Source organism: Oryzias melastigma, linkage group LG16 (genome assembly GCF_002922805.2).
Source record: "Oryzias melastigma strain HK-1 linkage group LG16, ASM292280v2, whole genome shotgun sequence".
Lineage (NCBI taxonomy): Eukaryota > Metazoa > Chordata > Actinopteri > Beloniformes > Adrianichthyidae > Oryzias > Oryzias melastigma.
In genome coordinates, this window is record NC_050527.1 from 29,850,346 (window position 1) to 29,855,888 (window position 5,543).

Below are 5,543 nucleotides of genomic sequence, written 5' to 3' on the forward strand. Positions count from 1 at the left end.
GGCATTTTTTGCACCTCTGCAAAATAATTTTGTCTTAATAGCTTGCTGTATGCGTCTGTTAAAAAGAAGTTTATAGAAGTTTTAGTAAGAGTACAAAAAGTGAAACTTTATTGGCATCTAAATGTAAATATAAACTTGATCTTAAATTAAAGTCAATCCTTCAAAAGTAGAGATCTTCTTCAAATGACCTCTTGTTGTGATGCTTATGGTGCAAATGAAATAATTTACAAGATTGTTGATGATTTTGACCCTATGAAAGCTTTCATATATTTTATTCACATATTTCTGAGACCCCTATCTCATTAACTTTCCTGAAAAGCCCATTGTATATTTTCTCCCCTGCAGTTCCTCATCATTCCACTGGGGGCAGTAGAAAAGCTTTTCCTGTTCATTTCAAAATGCCTGCTTCCATAGGATCTCTAAAACACTGTTGTTTAGTTGTGTTTTGCTAATTTTCAAATCTTTATGTTCAGAATAACTCATCTTTGTTATTCATTTTTAAAAATGACTACATGCTGTATTTAAAGAATGAAACATTTTTGATAATTAATTATTTACAAAAGGCCTACAGCTATACCATGTAAAAATGTATAAATCAAATTTGAGGAGAAGGTGCTTTTTTTTCCTCATCTTCATCAATATTTTTGTATCTTAAAAAATCATGAGCAAACACTTAAAAAAAATCACTCAACGTATCATAATTGATACTATCTATTTCTCTTAAAAATGTGTTTTTGTTGATTTCATCAGAGTTTTAAAAACATAATTCCCAAAACAATTTTTTGATCTACTGGGCTTCACAGGGTTAAAAGCTGAATCCGGGAATCAAAATTTTATCACAATCCGTTCTGTCAAGGGAATTTATACTCTCTTTATATATGGACTCTTACTTTGATGCATTGTTCTAAACAAATAAGGAAATAGAGGCTAGCTCCAGACAGACTCAAGGGTCCACCCACCTGAAAAACTCTTGAGTGGGCTTCCATTCCTGTGTAAATCATCCCTGGATAATGTCGGAGGCTGACAGAGCGTGCAGATCCTGACCTGACCTGCAGCTTGAGACGCGTTCAAATTCTCCGGCTTTAAAGATTTCTCTGATACTTATCCGGAGGAAACACTCCGACCAGTATCCCTCTGGCAGACCGCAACATACTCTGGCCAGACATCAACACACAAACACACAGTAAATCCAGGTTGTGGGAGCAGCATTCCCACACCCAGCAGGACTAACAGTTTGTCACTGCGTTTACCAGAATCATTTACAAGCATTTGGGGAAACCAAACCAACGTTGTCCAGTTCAGATTCTTCTCTTACTTCCTACATGCTGAGGACTCTGTGCTGCAGAAGCCCATGCAGGCTGTGACTGCAAGAGGTCACTAGAGGGTGAGAGTCTGCAGGGCGGGCTAGGAAAATGTCAAAACCTCTGAACTCCTCTCATCTCATAACACACACAAGAAAGATTTAATGTTTCTGTCTGACATGTCACTCTCACCTATGCTTCAAATGATTTTGTCATCTGAGCTCCACCTTTAAGAGTCCTGCAGGGTAATAACTTCTGCAGCGGTTGTAACTTATAGTAAAAACAGCAGTGTCACCTTTGTTTTGGTGGGTTTTTAGACAGATTAGGGTTAAGATGGCCAGGAATGCACTCATCACTTTTGTTTTCTTTGGCCTTTATGCAAACAAAAAATCTGCCCCTCTTTCAGAAAGACCCTCACATCATTTTTAAAATAGCATCTGTGCTACATCAACAAAAGCAGTTAAAGGCCACAGCTGGAAAACGGGTTTTATCAACAGAGCCAGCTCCGTGGTGAGCGCTGAGAGTGAGCGGTTAATGGTGGTGATAAGGAGGGTAGCTGGAGATACTGAGGTCTGACGTGTTTTCTTTGGCCAGAGCTGCTTCGGCTTCTGCTCTGAACTGGCTGCTAAAATAGAAGTGAGAGAAAAGAGCTGAGAAGAAAGATAATTGTGAGAAAAAGAGAGCCTGACAGGAAAGCTGATGGAGACCTCAGGGAGAAGACATGATTTTAAGGATTGTTTTGGATAATTACTAGACATTTTTTTTTTTTCACTTTTTAAACGAAAAAAAAAAAATACTTTCCTGATTATTTTTTATAGTATTTATTACAGAATATATTGTAGCCTAAGTGGCATTTTTTTGTATTATTTGGCTGGTGGTGCAACTTGTACTTTATGACTTTTTTTTAAAGATAAATAGCAGGAACCACTAGGGGGCACTGTAGCTGTTTGTATCAGTATTTGCTACTGATAGCAACACAGAAGAAGAAAAGTTTTTTTCAAAATCCAGAGGATGAAGAATTCAATGGGTTTATTAATTTAAAGTGATATAAAGATTTTAATTGACTTGTTAGCGTGTTCTTTATGCTGTGGTTTTTTTGAATAATTGTTCATATGTTACACTTATACACTAGATCCCATGTTTCACAAAACAAAACAAGTATCAATGTGTTTGTTACTGTAGTGAAGCGTGCATATGTTCAATATTTTATTGTTTTCTGTTTCATCATGATTTTCCCTTTAGGATTAAAATTTTCTAGTATATTTTGTTAAATCAAAATTTATCCCAAGAGTGCAACTTACAATACAGTGCAAATGTATTATATCTTCTTATGCATTTTTTAACTGCAGCGTCTCATATCCCAGGGCGACTTATTGTCCAAAAAATTTAATCTTGAATATTTTTGCAACAAATATCTGCAGTGCATCTTAAAAGTCCCACTCGAATTGTTTTTTTTAATCTATTTTTAAAGTGTTCCCAGTAGTCTTTTCATTATGATTTTGCCGTTTTTAAAAAACAAAACCTTGCCCCCTAAGTTATAAATGCAACCCTCCTGTGGCCGCTGCATGGATTTGCCCCTCCCCTCGATTTTATTTGCACCTTAGACATTTAGGACCCTTGGTGGGGGGGTGCTTGGACATCACTGCCAACAAACAGTCGATGTCCTTTCAGTGCCCCTCCCGCCAATTTTAACCGCACCATAGACATGTAGGGCCGCTGGTGGGAGGGTGACGGGGCATCTCTGTGAGAAATCAGGAGATGCCCTGTTAAGGCCTTCTCACCAATTTTAACCGCACCCCTTTAGTACACACACCTTTAACACCACAAATATACACTCTAACAAGCAAACACGCACGCATCACACAAGGAAGGTGGGACCCTCGACCTTCTGTCCCCTACCCCATCCCTGGCGGGGGGACCTCGGCCTGCTGGTCTAGTCTCTTGGGTGCCGGTCTCCTGGGCCCGGCAGTCTCCTCCCCACGCTGGGAGTGGGATCCCCGAGATTTAAGATCTAGCAGGGGATCAATCTACATCGGCCTGGGGGTGTCCAGGTCTCGGTGGTGTGGGTTCCGGTCCTTGCTCTCGAGAACTAGTCCTCTCCTTAACTCCATCAGTGGGTGTGCCTGGTCGGGCCTTGTTTACATCACTCCTTACTGTTTCTCTTGGGAGCCCCTCTGCTCGGCGAGGGTGGGCGGCCCCTGCCTTGCTCTCCCCCTGGACCTCTCGCGGTGGGGGCGGACGGTTGTCTGGAGTATGTGGCTTGCCCTTGGGAGGCCCTGGCTCTTACCTGGGGTGGGACGGGGGGGATGCTCGGCACCGCTGGGTCGTGGTGTAAGAGGGCCGCTCCTGAAGACCTTCTACGACTCTGTAGTGTCATCAGTCATCCTGTACGGTGTGGTCTGCTGGAACAGCAGCATCACAGAGAGGGGCAGGAAGAAGCTGGACAGAGTCATCAGGAAGTCCAGCTCAGGATCTTGGTGGTAGTAGCAAATATTTAAACGAGAACTTTGAAGGCCGAAGTGGAGAAGGGTTCCATGTGAACAAGGAACAACGTCCGGAAAACAGCATGGGTTCTGCTCTACATCTTCTGTGTTTTTGTTTTCGCTTTCATCGTTTTGGTGTGCTATTTGTTACTCATTCGAGCTTTTCAGTTCAGGCCCTAAATCAATCTCAGCTACACAACTATGTCTCCTGTATGAGCTTTATTGACATTAGCTGTACAAACGCAGGGAAAACCAAAGAGTTGGTGGTGGATTTCCACAAACATTCTGCTACCCATCCACCGGTGATCATCCAGGGAATGGACATTGAGCAGGTGCACTCTTTTTTTTGTATATAGTGTATATATGTATATATAGTGTATATTTGTATATAGTTGTATATATACATATGTATATAGTTCTATATAGTTGTGCAATTGCTTCTTCTTTTCATGTTTCTTTTTTTGTATTTATTATCTCTTTGTAAATATGTAAATTGTCTAATTTTCTATCTGCAATGCTGCTGTAACCCTGAAATTTCCCTACCGTGGGACGAATAAAGGACTATCTAATCTTAGCAGAATTGAGAAAAAATAGTTCTGTGGCCCTCAGAAAATTTTAAATAAAATTAAATTCCCAAGAGAAACTCCCCCTCATATAGACTTTAGCTAAGATGTAAATATTTAGTTAGGAGCTAAATATTTAGTAAAAAAATTATATTACATTTTTAACTATACATTTATTTTTTGATTAGTTATTTAGTTTTTAAATATATATTTATCCATCCATTCTGAATATTTAGCTTTAAACTATATATAGCTTGGATCTAAATATTTAGATTTGAGTTAATTATATGGCTTGGATTTAATTATTTAGATTCTAGGTTAAGAATATAAGATACAAATATTGGTTGAGGCTGGATGGCTCAGTGGGCTACGTGTAGGGCTGCCATATAATATCTGTCCTCAACATCTTTAGCCCGCATTAAAGCTGAAGCAGACGTTGCTGCATTAATGGCATGAAAAAAAAATGTTAAAAACACATTAGAAGAGCAAGAAGAAAAGTTTAGAAAGAGAAAAGAAGAATTGGATTTGGAGACGGGCTGCATGGTGGCGCAGTGGTTAGCGCTCTTGCCTCACAGCAAGAAGGCCCCAGTTCGATTCCTGGCTGGGGAGTTTGGAACAGAAACAACAACTGGGGACCTTTCTGTGTGGAGTTTGCATGTTCTCCCTGTGCATGCGTGGGTTTTCACCGGGGACTCCGGCTTCCTCCCACCGTCCAAAAACATGCTTCATAGGTTCATTGGTGACTCTAAATTGTCCCTAGGTGTGAATGTGTGTGTGATTGTGGCCCTGCAACAGACTGGTGACCTGTCCAGGGTGAACCCCACCTTCGCACATCAGTAGCCGGGTTTGGCTCCGGCACCCCCGCGACCCCGAAAGGGACAAAGCGGTCAAGAAAACGAATGAATGAATGAATGAATTTGGAGACTGAAATAGCAGCATCAGTGGCTAAAGTATGGATGTACTAGCAGAGCTCAGTTTGTTCTAAAGCAACAGCTGATTCTCATGGATGTGATGGAATGAATTCCTATTATGAAAGAGAACAAAAGAAAACTCAGATATCTGTTCCTCATTCAAACCCATCTGAGCTCTAGAGTTATCAGACAATAGAGCTGGGTAACGTTTATAATTTCCGGAAATTCTACGCTGAAGTCTGCAAGGCTGCAGCCAGAGAACCCTATGCTTGTTGATTGTTTTAT